This window comes from Macaca mulatta, chromosome 7, assembly GCF_049350105.2.
Source record: "Macaca mulatta isolate MMU2019108-1 chromosome 7, T2T-MMU8v2.0, whole genome shotgun sequence".
NCBI classification, from domain to species: domain Eukaryota; kingdom Metazoa; phylum Chordata; class Mammalia; order Primates; family Cercopithecidae; genus Macaca; species Macaca mulatta.
The window spans coordinates 117,884,195-117,901,681 of NC_133412.1; the positions used below are offsets into that span (position 1 = coordinate 117,884,195).

A 17,487-nucleotide genomic window follows, 5' to 3' on the forward strand; every position below is an offset into this window, starting at 1 on the left:
GGGTTTCTCTACTGCCTGCTGAATTTGGGGCCACTATAGGTTTCTAAGATAATAAATGGTATCTGGGAATTCCTTGCAACACAGGGCTACAATTTGATCTCCCTGGTCATTGGCAAAGTCTAAAAAAGAGGCTCATGAATTGGACCTCTCTGATAACTTGTGCTGTCTGTGGGTTTGCTGTGAGCATATCTGCTGCCTCTACAAGCCGCATACCTAGATGATTTTGTGGCATGAGAGCTACTTTGTTTTCTGCTTTAGAAAGTTTTTTTTTTCTTTTTTCCAGGTAAAAGTGCATTTATTACTATAATTTTTCAAGGGCAAACAGATCCATGGCACCATGGAAGCTACCTGTGGTCCTATGTCACACACTCCTCCTCCCCACTAAGTTTACTATATTTGATTTAATGTAATGCCTCCTTCCACCCAAATTAAGGTTTCTAACCAAGGTGCTTTGGGGTTTTCCTCTCCTCCATCTTCCTCAGCAACAAATACGCTGGGGAAACTTCAAGAAACACATCTTTAGTAGGACAAAAGAGCACAAGATATGATCTGAAAAACAAGGGTTTTCAAGGAATTCTCAATATAAACAAGGGAAATCTCATTATTAAACAAATATCTCCATTCCATTCAATCCTCCAAAAGAATAATCCCTAGTCCTCAAAATGCTTATCCATAAAATCTGGAGACTTATAAAATGCGAAGCCTGCCACATGCCCCAAATCTTTTCATTGATTTTCCCTTCCAGACTTGACAATCTCAAACCATTATACACTCACCTTCTTGACTAATGAATAATAGAGTGTGAAAATTATACCATGCCGCATGTCCTGCATCACTAGAAATGGCTCCAGTACCTCACCGATAGGAAAGTAATTGGGTCCAAAATACATCCTTAAGTTAATGAAGGCATTCTCCGAAACTCAGATTAGCACCACACCCTGTACATGAACGGGGGCAAGGACCATGGGCACATGTCAGAGCCCACAAACAACTCCTTTGGTCATCATAGCTGGAACAGCATCTGCCAGTCTCCAAAGTCAGCTTGGTCCACACTCAAAATTTTGACTACAGTTTATTAATATATCTCACTCTACTAATTCCCCATCTATTGTTTCAAACACACACACAGAACCCACAGAGGGAGAAACCTCTCCACTCCATTTAAGCAAGTTGAGAAAGTTTATCTGGTTTTTTGTTTGTTTGTTTGTTTTGTTTTTGTTTTTGTTTTTGTCATACCATCACTACAAGTTGGTCCATACACAACACTCTCACCATAACCATTCTCTTTGTTAATACCTCTCAGGTCTCCCTTTTCCCACTTTATTCACTTTAGTTCTTGCATTAACAGAAACTACGCTTCATTTTTTTAAGGGAGTCAGAATGAATAATTCAGGAAATGTTCCAGGAACACAACTATCATAAAAATCAAGAATTATCTTTGAAGTTCTCCTCCAGAAAGAGTAGTAGCTAGAGAAGCAGTGTAGTATCATGGTGAACAGCAAGGACTGTGGAGTCACATTCATGGATTCAAACTTCAGCTCTGGCACTTACTAGCTATTTGACTTTGGGAAAATTACCTAACTGCCTTATGGCTGTTTCTTCATCCATCACATGGGGATATTAATGAGACTGCATCATAGACTTTTTATGACAATTATGAGTCTCGGTATACCTAAAGTGCCTAAAACAATGCCTGACACATAGAGAACATGATATAAGTGCTGGCCCATATTGTTGTTGCTGACAACCACTGTGTTATGGTGTCTCCTAAGGTAGAGAAGATAGGCTCTAGAGAAACAGACTTGGGTCTGAATCCTGACTCTGCCTCTCCCTAGCTGAAGAGCCTCGAACAGGTTACTTATGAATATGATGACACCCACCTTATAAGATTTTAATAGTATTAAACAAACAAACAAACAAAAAGTATACACTCCTTAAAAAACTGCTAGCAATAATTAGTATTAAAAAGTTTTCCCAAGGTATAAGAGAAAGAAGGGCTAAACTAAAGCAAATAAAAATTTAAAAACTGAAACTGAAACCCACACAGTTTCTAACTTTGCAATTGCTTAAACTAGGGAGTTAACACTTAGAAAGACAGCTAGGGATGTAGGAGAATGGGATAAGCAGTAATTAATGAAGTACAATGACAGCATTTCTAAAATCTCAGCCTCTTCCCCCATTGCTTCTAAGTAAATCCAAGCTATTTTCCTGTTCCAATATTCAAAATTGCCTGCTTATCACTATGCGTCAAGGAAAACGCAATTGTGAATCCCACATGGCAATTCTAATACAAAGGTCCTGATTCTCAAAATGAGCTTTTTAAAGTTATTCAGTCATTTAAAAAGTTTCACGTCGATAGCATAGTGTAAAACTAAGTTAGGTTATCTAAATCACCTCTTTAATTTTATAGATAATGTCATTGAGAGCAATAGAGGTTGAAAAACTTACCTAAAGTTATATGACTAATAAATAGTGGAACTAAAGTTAAATTAACACAGATTTCTAATTCCTAATTCACTGGTCTTTTACCTATGTATGGTGCTTGCTTCTTTCTGTCTCTTTTTTAATCATGTACCAGAAAGATGTTTCTCCTCTTTTATCGATTCATCTCTTTGGAATGTATGTGTCTCTGTATCCCTGGGAAGGTGAAACTAGCACATACAGAAAGTAGAATTAAATGCAGGAACACAGAAAGTGGCCATGCTTCATTAAGAGCAAATGGAGTAAACCTATGTGTAGCAGAGCAGCGATTTTGCCATAGCTATCTGATTTTCCATCTTACAGAATCTGTGTATTCCTTGCTCATGTCTCATTAAAAGTTGCTGCTGGTTTGCTGGGGTAATTTTAAAAGTTTGGAAGACGAGCTAAAGTTATTGTCCTACACATGAGGATTTAATTGCACTTGAGGTTCGTTGACCTATTTACTTTCCTCAAACATTTTGTGCCTATGATAATGAGAACTTGAAATAGACCCTAGTCAGTAGGAAAGACAGCATCATCTGCTTTTCAATTAAATTATCCAGCTCAACAATTTCTTATTTACACCAATGCTACAACCAGATGGAGGGGAGGACCTCTCACATCTATAGTTGACACTTTATTTTCTTTTCCAGATTCTAAGCTCTCACGATTTTCCTCATTTCAATCTGCTGGGGGAAAATGCTCATTTTCTTATTTGAGAGCATAATTTTCTAGTAGGGGTAAAATATAAAACCTTACTAAAGTAGACATCATTCTAAATGTTGTTTTTGAAACAAGCAACGTTAAACATTTCATTATGACTGCTTTTCAGAGCAACTGAAATGCCTAATATACACATTGCATTTTATCCATACTATAAGCAAGGAAATAAAACTGTAAATGCAATGTTTTGTTTTCAAAATATACAGTTTAGAATCATGCAATTTTTTTGCTAAGAGAGATAATGCATTTTTTCATTATTAAATTAGTATAGACCAGAGTGAGAACCAAATTCTCATAAAAGTCTTATCTTTGTAATGTTAATATTGTGGTACCTGCTAACCACCAGATGTGAGTGCCATAGCACCATCTTGTTTAGATTAAGGGCTCCTTAACTGGCTTTCATGTTGTGGCTCAAAAATGAAGGTACATGCTAAGCAAAGAACTCTAAATTCCAGCCAAATAAAAAACCTATATCCTCTTATTTACTAAAAACTTGAACAAAAGGGAAATCAAAGAAAAAGAATTTAGATAAAGAGGACCCAAGAAAACACCTTTAGTGAGACTCACTTGAGAAGGCTTAATTTAGACTCAGATACTTTCTAGAACTTATTCTAGACTCCTCGCAGGATGCTAAGAGACTCTGTGGTATCTCAGGAAGTATGACTTCAACGAAAGCTCAAAGAAACTGCCCTTCCTATCCTCAGATAGAATGTTTAGGCCCATTCAAACAGACATGAAGGAAGAGGCAGAACAACGTAGAACTGCTGGTATAACTTAGCTTCAGATTCTTAACTTCATAAAGGATCTCAGTGGGTCTGAAGGCTCTCAAGCCAATTCCATGACCAGTACAATCTTATAGATATTCCAAATCCCATGTGCCTCCAATATAGCATCGACTTTGGTGCTACAAGCTGCCCTACTTTAACAATAAATGATATAAACCCCACATCTTTGGGACATCAAGATGGCCTGCTTTTTCATTATTGACTGTTCTTTGAATGTCCAAGTCGTTGGGGCTCATTAGGAGGAACTCCAATTAATGTGTGCAATTAAAAGAAACCAGCTAGACAAGAGCAAACAAATTCTATGAAACCTCCATCTGATCAAAAGATAGCCTTCACAATGGTTCCTCAACAGTCTATCCAGCAGCAGTCACCCAGGAGACATAACCTTCTTCATCCTATAATAATAGCAATAGGTTTAAAGGGCATCAGGCAAAAGTCTCCTAGCCCTCAATGGTGTCAAAATTTTGATTTCTTCCAGGGACTTCATCTCCTAATCTGAGACTGACTGACTGACTATATATACACATACTGACTACATATACTGACTGTATATACATACTATACTGACAATATACACCCTATACTCACTATACATACACACACTGACTATAACCGACTATATATGCACAAATACACATGCACATATATATTCATTATAACTTAGATATATAGAAAGATTTATGAAGTTGTATTAGATATTTATCCTATTTTCCTGCCCTACATCAAATCCCTCTTATTCACATAATAGCAGTTGGGGATATCTTGTCTTTCCCCATTCTCAGTTCATATAAGTGGATCTACCCCTGGCTCTGAGCTTCCATATGCCTCAAGTCTTGTCCATTAGAGCATAACCCCTGATGACTAGAGGGATTTAATTTAGTAATGAATATACAACCCCAGCTACAGGGCCAAAGAAACTCAATCCCAGGGAAATTTAATTATAATTTTCGAAAAGAAAAAAATTGCTTTTAAAAGTAGGGAAAGTGGTAATGGAGGAAAGTGGCTGGTTGACCTGCCTGAAATGAAGCTGATGCAGAAGGAAGAGGGAAAACAAAAAGCCGAGAGGTAAAGATAAATTAAACTTTGAAGACTTTGTTTTAGCTTTAAAATACAGCTCTGCCAGAAGACTGACCTATGCCTAGAATTTTCTATTATAAGAGTCAGCAAACTCTTTTTTTTACCCTTTAAGTCACTTCATATTACATGCAATGAAGAGTCCTCACTACGTAATTTTATTAAACCCCTTTGGCTTCATTCAAGCCTTAATTTTCAGGTGAATCGTAGTGCAAGCTTTTCGAAGAAAGCTAACTTTATTAATAAGTATCTTGCAAATGGGTACACACAGACATACACCCTAAGTGTGGGTAATTTATCTTTCTTCCCAAGAAAGAAATGGAATAATAAATATGAATATCAGTTAGAGAATTGGATTTTTTAATATCTTAAATTCAACTGAAAAGGTTACTTTGAAACAGATCTGAAAATTTTCAAAATTGTGTTAAAATTTTTGATATCAAGCCATAGAATATCTTTCTGATAATAATAAGGCATGTCTGAATTTTGGTAGAAAAACATAAAAAATCAGAAGACTATACATTAAACAATAACAGCTTTATTCAAAACATGTAAGACCTCCACAAGGGCTGTTTTGCTTTATAGTATGACAAGTGCTACCTTGTTGGCATTCCAAAGTGAATGGTGATGTGGAGAAAAGCAATCCTCTTCATTCTAAAAAGGAAAATATTTGCATCTACTCTAATAATTTTCTGTCAGGTTAAGAAAAAGGACTGTTCTCATTCTTTGTGTTCTCTCCAAAGCAGGCATAGAATATGTAGGAAATGAAAAAAAAAAAAAATGTTTAGAAGAGCTCGTTTTCATGCACTACAGATTCTAACCTTGTCTCCAAGAGCCAAGGTTGATGCATCCCATGCCAAATTAAATCTAAGATGTATGCAGTAATGAAAAGGGTAGCGTTCCATGAAAAAATTCCACTTTTCAGTCAAAGTAGCTAGGGTTTATTAAATATGCAAAAATTACAATGTCAATATAACTGCACAAATTAGGGCTTTCTTTTTGAATGTTTAAGCACTGCACTGTAAAGAACGAAACAGCTGAAGACTTTCACAGCTTGTTACCTGTATCTTTTTCTCAAAAAACCTGCACTAATAAATAGGCCATACACTTCCCAAAGATAAGGGATTGTTGTTCATATCCCAGCGAGCAGTTTACCGAATATATTTGAACAAATTGTCTTTGTTCAATGACCCTGACTAATTCTCCTGCTAGTTGGATCAGTGTTACAAACCTTGGTACCCTGTGATTCATAAGCATTCACATTTTTGAGCCGGTATATCCTCTCCATGCAGCTGATCATTGAGCACAAAGATGTTTTATATTAGAATAACATGTACCTTATTTTTTAAAACTGAGATCTGCAAAGGCTTAAGGAAGCTGAGGCAACAATACAAAAGATCTGAAATAAATATGTATTTGAATACTGTACCAATAACTGATTTTTTTCTTCTTAAATAGCTTTACTTTTTCCGATGAGAATAGTAAATAAGTTTCACTAGGAAAATGCAGAAAACACAGAAAAATATACAGATTAAAAATCACCTGTAATTCCTACAGGTGATTTTGAGAATTAATTTTGGAATTAATTCCAAAAATATTAAAACTCTAAAAACTTTAAATTCTTCCAAAACTTTTTAAATCTAGGGTGAATAAATCTTTCTAGGCCTTTTTTTATTGTTCCTTTTTTTCTTCCAAATTTTATTTTAACTTCAGAAGTACATGTGCAGGATGTGCAGGTTTGGTACATAGGTTAATGTGTGCCATGGTGGTTTGCTGCACAGATCATCCCATCACCTAGGTACTAAACCCAGCATCCATTAGCTCTTTTTCCTGATGCTCTCTCTCCTTCCAGCCCTGACCCTCCAACAGGCAAAATATGGAAATAAATAAAGACCCTTTTTTGAAAATTAAGATTATATGCTAAATACTATTTTGTATTCTTTGAGGTTTTTTTTTTTTTTATTTCATGTCAGATAGGTAATGTGCAGACACGGTAACAGAGTTTGAAGGAGGCACATCTCACACATGAGCATGAAAATCCAATCATCATGCTTAGCATCCTTTGTTTTTTATAGTACATGTATCATGAACATTTATTTACATCATTAATTATAAAATATGATCACTAACAATCTATAATAACTTACTGACCTTTTCATTTAAAAATAATTTTATTGGAAGCTGCCAGGGGACAAGGCGGATCTGCAGCTTCCACTTGGACAGAAAGAACAGTGTGTGGAGACTCACACTATGGACTTTTACTCCAGGAACCCCAGCAGGAGCATACTAGGAAGACTGAAAGAAATAACAGATCCTTTGAAAGAAACAGCATGCCACTGCAAATCCTGCAAGACAGGCAAAAAACTGAGTTCACAAAGTGTGAAGGGGGAATATCTCCCTCTAAACGCATCCCCACTGGAGAACCTGAAAATCCAGTTTATAGAAGGATTTAACCTCACCTGGAGCTGTAATGGATTTAGTGTGAAATATAAAAGTAGAAGCAGCAGTGGAAAGAGTATGGTAGGCACTCCCACTCTCCAGCTTGAGCCCAGGGAAGCCATCCCTGACTATACTTGCAGGAGCCCTCAGGGAAGGCAGCCAACAGAATGTGAGAGGGGTCACAGGGTAAAAGAAGCTTCCAACTGATCTATGTAATAATTTTGGCTGGGTGCAAACTCTTTTGAGCAGAATCCGGAGGTGAGGGGAACTGCTACAGAAAGAAGAGGAGTCTAGCAGATAAGGTGGGCAGATGGGCAGAGGCATGGCCTGAAAGCCATGCTGCTTTCTCAGTGGAGAAATTACAGCCTGGGGCTAGCTCTGAGTCCCACTCTGCAGGCTGCTTGGAGATAAACTTGTGGCTGACCGGTCATGCCAACTGTGTGAGAGCTGGGTGAGGCCTCTTGCTACCAGCTTTCCCTCACTTCCCTGGTGACAGAGGCAGCCATAATCTCTCTTCATAATAACCCCGTTGGCCTGAGAATCACTCCCCATTCCTTGTAGTGGCCATGGCAAGCCCTGCCCAAGGAGAGTCTGCCTAACCCTGCCCCCAGCTGATGATACTTCTCTACTTGCCCTGGTAGATCACAAAAGACATAAACAGGATCCTGAGAGCGTTATGACCTTGTCTGTCACCTGAGAAACCCAAATTCTTATCCTCGCAAACTTAGGGCAAGCTTATATTCCCCTTCTACTATCAAGCTAGTGCTCTCTCAAAAGCTCCACCTCCTGGCAGGAGGTCAACCAACTCAGGAACTCAGGACATTACTGCAACTCATGACAAAACGCCCTGCTCCATGGAAGGAGAAAACAACAGTGAATTTCACTGCCTGCAACATCCTGGGTAACCAGTGGTCCTACTTTGTCCACTAGACAACTTCACTGATAGCATAACGAGCATTCAAGAAAACCAGCACACTATCTACACACATATCCACAACCAAGGACTCTCACAGAGTCTACTTTGTTCCCTTGCCACCTTCACCAGAGCAGGTGCTGGTATCCATGGCTGGAAGACCTGAAGATAGATCACATCATAGGACTCTTTGCAGACATTCCCCAGCACCAGCCCAGAGCCTGGTAGCCCCACTGGATGGCTATACCCAGAAGAACAATAACAATCACTGCAGTCTGGCTTGCAGGAAGTCCCATCCTCAGCGGGAGTGTACCATATCAAGAGATCACTCCATAACACAAAAGAATCTGAACAGCAGCCTTTGAGTTCCAGGTTATTCCACTGAAATAACTGCCCAAATAAGAGGGAATCAGAAAAATAATTCTGATCTGACAAAACAAGGCTATATAACACCCCCATAAAACCACACTAGCTCTCCAGCAATGGATTCCCACCAAGAAGAAATCTCTAAACTGCCAGATAAAGAATTCAGAAAGTTATTAAGCTTCTCAAGAAGATACCAGAGAAAGGTGAAAACTAAAAAAAAAGAATTAAATACAAGATATGGATTAAAAATGTTTCAGAGAAATAGATATCATAAAGAAAAAAATCACAACTTCTGCAAATAAAACAAACACTTGGAGAAATACAAAATGTACTGGAAAGTTTCAACCATAAAATCGAACAAGCAAAAGAAAGAACTTCAGAGCTTGAAGATAAGGCTTTTGAATTAACCCTGCAGACAAAGACAATGAAAAAATAATTTTAAAAAATGAAAAAGCCTCCAAGAAATTTGGGACATGTTAAATGGCCAATTCTAAGAAGAATTGGTTTTCCTGAGGAAGAAGACAAATCTAAAAGTTTGGAAAACATATTTGAGGGAATAATCAAGTTAAACTTCCCTGGTCTTGTTAGAGATCTAGGCATCCAAATATAGAAGCTCAAAGAACATCTGGCAAATTTATTGCAAAAAGTTCATCACACAAGCACATAGTCATCAGGTTATCTAAAGTCAAGACAAAGGAAAGAATCTTAAGAGCTATGAGGCAAAAACATCAGGTAACCTATAAGGGAAGACATAGCGACTAACAGGAGATTTCTTAGCAGAAATCCTACAAGCCAGAAGGGACTAAAGTCCTATCTTTAGCCACCTCAAACAAAATAATTGCCAGGCAAGAATTTTGTATCCAGCAAAACTAAACTGCATAAATGAAGAAGAGATAGTCTTTTTCAGATAAATAAATGCTGAGACAATTTGTCACTACCAAGAAAGCACTACTAGCAATGCTAAAAGGAGTTCTAAACCTTAAAACAGAACCTCAAAATATACCAAAATAGAACATCCTTAAAGCATAAATCTCATAGGGTCTATAAAACAATAACACAATGAAAAAACCAAGATATTCAGGCAACAACTAGCATGATGAATAAAACAGTACCTCACCTCTCAATTCTAATGTTGAATGTAAACAGCCTAAATGCTCCACTTCGAAGACACAGAATAACAGAATGGATAAAAATCCACCAACCAAGTATCTGCTCTTTTCAGGCGACTCACCTAACACATAAGGACTCACATAAACTTAAGTTAAAGATTAGCAAACGGTATTCCATGAAAATAAAAGCCAAAAGTGAGCAGGAGTGACTATTTCTTATATGAGACAAAACAGACTTTAAAGCAATAACAGTTAGAAAAGACAAAGAGAGACATTATATATTGATAAAAGGATCAGTCACACAGGAAATATCACAATCCTAAATATATATGCACTTAACATGGGAGCTCCCAAATTTATAAAACAATTATTACTAATGAGAAGAGAGAAATGAGAAGGATGACAACACAATAATGGGGGGACTTCAATACTCCACTGACAGCACTATACAGGTCATCAATACAGAAAGTCAACAAGGAAACAACGGACTTAAACTATACCCTAGAACAAATGAACTTAACATGTGTTTACAGAATATTCTACCCAACAACTGCAGAATATACATTCTTTTCCTCAGCACATGGCACATTCTCCAAAATAGACAACATGATAGGCCACAAAATGAGTCTCAATAAATTTAAGTAAATCAAAATTATATCAAGTACTCTCTCAGAACACAGTGGAATAAAATTAAAAATTAACTCCAAAAGGAACCTCAAGACTATACAAATACATGGAAGTTAAATAATATGCTCCTGAATGATCTTTGACTCAATAATAAAATTAAGATAGAAATTTAAAAATTATTTGAACTGAACCATAATAGTGACACAACTTACCAAAACCCTGGAGACACAGAAAAAGCAGTGCTAAGAGAAAAGTTCATAGCATTAAATGTTTACATGAAAAATTCTGAAAGAAAACAATTAGAAAATCTAAGGTCACACCTCAAGGAACTAGAGAAACAGGAACAAACCAAACCCAGACCCAGCAGAAGAAAAGAAATAAAAAAGATCAGAGCAGAACTAAATGAAATTGAACATACAAACAAAAAATACAAAAGACAAATGAAACAAAAAGTTGGTCCTTCAAAAAGACAAACAAAATTGACAGACCATTAGCAAGATTAACTAAGAAAAGAAGAGAGAAGATCCAAATAAGCTCAATTAAAAACAAAACAGGATATATTACAACTGATACCACAGAAATTCAAAAGATCATTCAAGGCTACTATGAACACCTTTCCATACACAAACTAGAAAATCTAGAGGAGACAGATAAATTCCTGGATATATACAACCTTCCTAGATTAAATCAGGAAGAAATAGAAACTCTGAACAGACCAATAACAAGTAGCAGATTCAAATGATAATAAAAAAATTGCTAACAAAATAAGTCCAGGGCCAGATGGATTCACAGCTGAATTCCATTAAGCATTCAAAGAATTGGTATCAATCTTACTGAAACTATTCCAAAAGATAAAGAAAGAGGGAATCCTTCCTAAATCATTCTATGAAGACAATATCACCCCAATACCAAAACCAGGAAAGAACACAGCAAAAAAAAAGAAAGAAAGAAAACTACAGAGCAATATCCCTGTTGAACATAGCTGCGAAAATCCTCAACAAAATACTAGTGGACCAAATCCAGCAGCATATCAAAAAGATAATACACCATGATCAAGTAGGTTTCATACCAGAGATAGAAAGATGACTTAACATCCACAAGTCAATAAATGTGACACATCCCATAAATAGAATTAAAAACAAAAATCATATGATCATCTCAATAGATGCAGAAAAAGCATTTGACAAAATCTAGCATCTCTTTATGATTAAAACCCTCAGCAAATTCAGCATAGAAGAGATATACCTCAAGGTAATAAAAGACTTCTATGACAAACCCACAGGCAATATTATACTGAATGGAGAAAATTTCCACTCCACCTGAGAACTGGAACAAGATAAGAATGCCCCCTTTCACCACTTCTATTCAAAATAGTACTGGAAGTCCTACCCAGAGTAATCAGACAAGAGAAAGAAATAAAGGGCATCCAAATTCGTAAAGAGAAAGTAAAACTGTTACTGTTCACCAATTATATGATTATCATACCTAAAAAACCCTAAAGACTCATCCAAAAAGCACCTAGAGCTGATAAAGGAATTTAGTAAAGTTTCAGGATACAAAATCAACATACACAAATCAGTAGCATTGCTATACACCAACAATGGCAAAGCTAAGAATCAAATCAAGAACTCAGCCCCTCTTACAACAGCTGCAAAAAATAAAATAAGATACTTAGGAATATACCTAACCAATATAGGTATATTAGGAATATACCTAACCAAGGAGGTGAAAGATCTCTACAAGGAAAACTACAAAATACTGATGAAAAAAATCATAGATGACACAAACAAATAGAAACATATCCCATACTCATGGATGGGTAGAATCAATATTTTGAAAATGATCATACTGCCAAAAGCAATCTATAAATTCAATGCAATTCCCATCAAAATACCACCATCATTTTTCACAGAGCTAGAAAACAAATCCTAAAATTCATATGGAACCAAAAACAAGCTCACATAGATAAAGCAAGACTAAGCAAAAATAACAAATCTGAAGGCATCACATTATCTGCCTTCAAACTATACTACAAGAATATAGTTACCAAAACAGCATGGTACTGGTGTAAAAAATAGGCACATAGATCAATGGAACAGCATAGAGAACCCAGAAATAAAGCCAAATATATACAGCCAACTGATCTTTGACAAAGCAAACAAAAACATAAACTGGGGAAAGGACACACTACTCAGCAAATGGTGCTAGGAAAATTGGCAAGTAAGCCACGTGTAGAAGAATGAAGCTGGATCCTCATCTCTCATCAACTCAAAATGGATCAAAGACTTAAATCTAAGACCTGAAATCACAAAAATTCTAGAGGATGGCTGGGCGCAGTGGCTCACATCTGTAATTCCGCACTTTGGGAGGCTGAGGCGGGTAGATCACAAGGTCAGGAGACCGAGACCATCCTGGCTAACACAGTGAAACCCCGTCTCTACTAAAAATACAAAAAATTAGCCGGGCATGGTGGTGGGCACCTGTAGTCCCAGCTACTCAGGAGGCTGAGGGAGGAGAATGGCGTGAACCCATGAGGCGGAGCTTGCAGTGAGCTGAAATGGCACCACTGCACTCCAGCCTGGGCAACAGAGTGAGACTCTATCTCAAAAAAAAAAAAAAAAATTCTAGAGAATAACATCAGAAAAACTGTTATAGATATGGCTTATGCAAAGACTTCATGACCAAGAACCCAAAAGCAAATGCAACAAAAACAAAGATAAATAGATGGGACCTAACTAAACTAAAAAGTTTCTGCATAGCAAAAGAAATAATCAGCAAAGTAAACAGACAATCCACAGAGTTGAAGAAAATATTTGCAAACTATGCATTCAACAAAACACTAATATCCAGAATGGACAAGGAACTCAAAGAAACCAGCAAGAAAAAAAAAACAAATAATCCTATCAAAAAGGGGGCAAAGGACATCAATAGACAATTCTCAAAAGAAGATGTACAAATGGGCAACAAACATATAAGGAACCACTAAACATCATTATCAGGGAAATGCAAATCCAAACCACAGTGAAATACCACCTAACTCCTGCAAAAATGACCATAATTAAAAAGCAGAAAAATAACAGATGGTGGTATGGATGTGGTGAAAATGGAACACTTTTACGCTAGTGGTGGAAATGTAAACTAGTACAACCACTATGGAAAACAGTATGGACCTTCCTTAAAGAACTAAAAGTAGAACTACAGTTTGATGCAGCAATCCCACTACTGGGTATCTACCCAGAGGAAAAGAAGTCATTATATGAAAAAGACACTTGTATACATGTTTATAGTGGCACAATTCACAATGGCAAAAATGTGGAACCAGCCTAAATGCCCATCAACCAATGAGTGGATAAAGGAAATGTGGCATGCATCTCTCTCTCTCTCTCTCTCTCTCTCTCTCTATATATATATATATGTATATATACACACACACACCATGGAATATTACTCAGCCAGTATACCATGGAATACTATTCAGCCATAAAAAGGAATGGAATAATGGCATTAGCAGCAACTTGGATGGAGTTGGAGACGATTATTCTAAGGGACGTAACTCAGGAATGAAAAACCAAACATTGTATGTTCTCACTTATAAGTGGGAGCTAAACTATGAAGATGCAAAGGCATAAGAATGATATAATGGACTTTAGGGACTCCGGGGGAAGGCTGGGAGGAAGGTAATGGATAAAAGACTACACACTGGGTACAGCATACACTGCTCAGGTGATGGGTGCACCAAAATCTGAGAAGTCACCATTAAAGAACTTATCTATGTAATGAAACACTACCTGTTCCTCCAAAACTATTGAAATAAAATTTAAAATTATATATATTTTTATTGAGGGCCGAATGTCTACTAAGCACTATGCTAAACTCTCAGTAAGGAGACCTGAATGAATGGACCCTTATGGAGATACAAACATTAAACTATTAATTACATACTTGTGTACTACTCTGATAACTATTTTTTAAAGACACAGACAAGGTACTATAAGAGCACATAATATAGGCATTCAGCCTAATCTGAAAAAATCGGAAAGGCTTCCCTGAAAAAGCAAAATTAAAGATCATGCCTATGGAGGAGTAGGAGTTAAGTCAAATTAAGAGAAGAGGGGAAAGTAAGAAAAGAAAACAAGATATATGAAGTCCCTGGACTGAGAAAAACCTTCAGAGTGTGTGAGGAACAGAAAGGTCAGTGTGGTAGGAGTGTGTAACACTGGCACAGGGGGTGGGAGTTCAGCAGGAGATTAGGCCGACGGAGTAGTCAGGCACAGAGCCCTCAAGGTCTTTTAGGACATATTTAAAATGAGAAACCAAATAAAGGGATTTATGCCAGGGAGTGATATAATCAGATTTGCATTTTAAAAAGACCTCTTTGGCTTCTAGGCAGATGATGAATTATAGGAGAGCAAAGTGGAAGCTAAGAGACAATAGGAGAGCAATTGTAATAATTTAGGCTAGGTTATTGGTTAGGACCAAAACAAAGTTGTGGAAAGAGAGTGAAATATAATCAAAATATATTTTGGAAGTAGAATCAACGGGATTTGTCTGTACATTCAATGTGAGAGATAAGAGGCTGATGTCAGGATAATTCATAAGTTTCTAACATGAAAAACTGAGCAATTAAGACCCCATTTACTAAATTAGGAGAGACTGGTGGAGGAAAAAATGTGAAAGGGACAATCAAAAGTTCAACTGAAAAGACAACAAATTTGAGCTGATTATGAGACACCAGAGTGAAAAATGTCAAATTAAAAGTTGTGGTTTTGCTATTCTGGTTTTATGGTCCAGGCATGGGGGCTCACGCCTGTAATCCCAGCACTTTGGGAGGCCGATGCAGGTGGATCACCTGAGGTCAGGAGTTCGAGACCAGCCTGGCCAACATGGTGAAACCCTGTCTTTACTAAAAACACACACAAAAAATTAGCTGGGCGTGGTGGTGGGCACCTGTAATCCCAGCTACTCAGGAGGCTGAGGCAGGAGAATTGCTTGAACCCAGGAGGCGGAGGTTGCAGTGAGCTGAGCTCATGCCACTGCACTCCAGCCTGGACAACAAGAGTGAGACTCCATCTGAAAAAAAAAAAAAAAAAAAAAAAAAAGTTGGATATGCAGAGAAATTAGGTCCTCAGAAAAGGACCTGGGTAGGAGATCAGATTTTGAAGTCATTAACAAATGTATGGCATCTAATATCTTTCATAATTAGCAATATATTTTAGGAAGCATATGTAGAATAAGCAAAGAAGTACAGTGGGAACTCAAACAGATATCAAAAAGACACAAAGTCTAGGCAAAAATACTATTAAAAAGGAATGGTCATATTGGTAAGAGCAAAAACAGAATAGTGTAGTGTCAAGGAAACCCAAAAAAAGGAGAATGTTTCAAAGACAGAAAATTATCCATGTGAATGAGAGTTAATAATAATGATGGAAAATGATCCCCTGGAATTAATAATGTAGAATCCACAATGATCTCAATGAGAGAAGTTTAGGTAAGAGGTGGCAGTGGGGGAGAAGCAAAAGTTAAATGAGAATAGTATGAGTGGCAAGGGATGAAGTGCTGAAGACAGTATACGTACACCTTTTTGAGAATCTTGACTGTAAAGAGCATTACAGAAAAAAATTGGTGAGTTCAAGGAAAGGTGTGTTTATTTAATTGCTTATTTGTTTTTTGTTTTAGAGAAGGAGAGATTCAAAAGCATGTTTGAATGCTGAACATGATCCAGTACCTAGCAGAGGTTAAAGGGAGAAGACACAAAATAACTACTTGAACAAAGTCTTAGGGAAGACAAGAGAGGATGGAATCCAGAGCACCCATGCAGGATTTCATCTTTCATAGGAGATGGGTCCCTCACCTACTACCAGAGAAAGAAAATAGGAAAGGCAGCTGTGCAAATATAACCGGTAGATTTGGAGTGACAGTGCAGCAGTTTCCACTTTTCTCTATACAGTTATGTGGCAGTGTCATCATCTGAAACTCCAGGAGGGAGAAAGGAGTGTGAGAAATAAAGAGAATAGAGATTTGAAAAGACTGGAGAAAAGGTGTGCAAGTATGAAATAATTTTTGTTTAGCACAAGAGAATGGATTTGTCAGTGCTGAAGGCCCAGATGAAATGAAAGCTAACTTAAAAGATGTGTGATTTTCTCCAATAATTCTTAGCTGCAATAATACAAGCATGGGAAAAGCTAGTAGTTGAATTTTTCCAGAGCTGGAATTTTGTCTGGAAGTGAAGCAAGAAGAGAAGCAAACCTACAGAAGAGCTTGCAGGAAAGTGATTAAAATGAAAAATGGACTATAAGCTGAATACAGTGAGACCAGGAAGAGAAGGTAGAGCCAGTCTCATAATTTAATGAACCTATTTGGTTGCACATTTAACTTACTCAAAATTATTCATTATGATTATTATGTAAAGTTATGAACATCTTTGAAAATAATCATCTAATAAAACTTTATTTTATTTAGAGTGATTTCTAAATGGAGTTTCTGGGTCAAAGTTAATAAACATTTTAGGAGTCTTAATACACAGATCCAAATTGCTTTCTATTAGAGTATACACATTTTTAAAAGTATATGATAATTCTCATCACATTCACTAGAACTGAATATCATTACTTTTAATTTTTCCCTGTTTGATAGCAAAATAATGGAAGAACTAATTATTAGAAAAGAGATATTGAGATATGAAATCAAAATATATTTTTCAGAGAGTAATCGACAATCTTTATTTTGCCTTTATCAACTCAATTTTTTAAAAGTATTTTATCAATATCAATAATTTTTGAATGCACATAAACAATAGAACATAATATTAAAATGTATCAACATTCCTAAACTATATTTTGTCTTCTAATAACCCTTCTACCACCACATTCATTTTTCCATGTTTTTTGCTTTAATTTCATTTTTTATTTAATGCGAGTTGAAATGGATGTTTGGTGAACCATGTCTGCTATTACAGGCTTACATAATTCACGGGGAAATTGATGTTAACTTG

At 36.7% G+C, this 17,487-nt stretch overlaps 1 protein-coding gene and 1 non-coding gene across 2 annotated transcripts in view; both read right to left on the reverse strand.

Moving 5' to 3' along the window:
• LOC106999411 (fibrous sheath CABYR-binding protein) overlaps positions 1-17,487 on the reverse strand; it is a 146,944-nt gene that overhangs the window by 50,387 nt on the left and 79,070 nt on the right. The window lies entirely within an intron of this gene.
• Positions 7,010-7,109, reverse strand: LOC114680060 (small nucleolar RNA U13). Its single transcript, XR_003732134.1, has one exon. It is a non-coding gene; the product is annotated as a small nucleolar RNA U13 (small nucleolar RNA).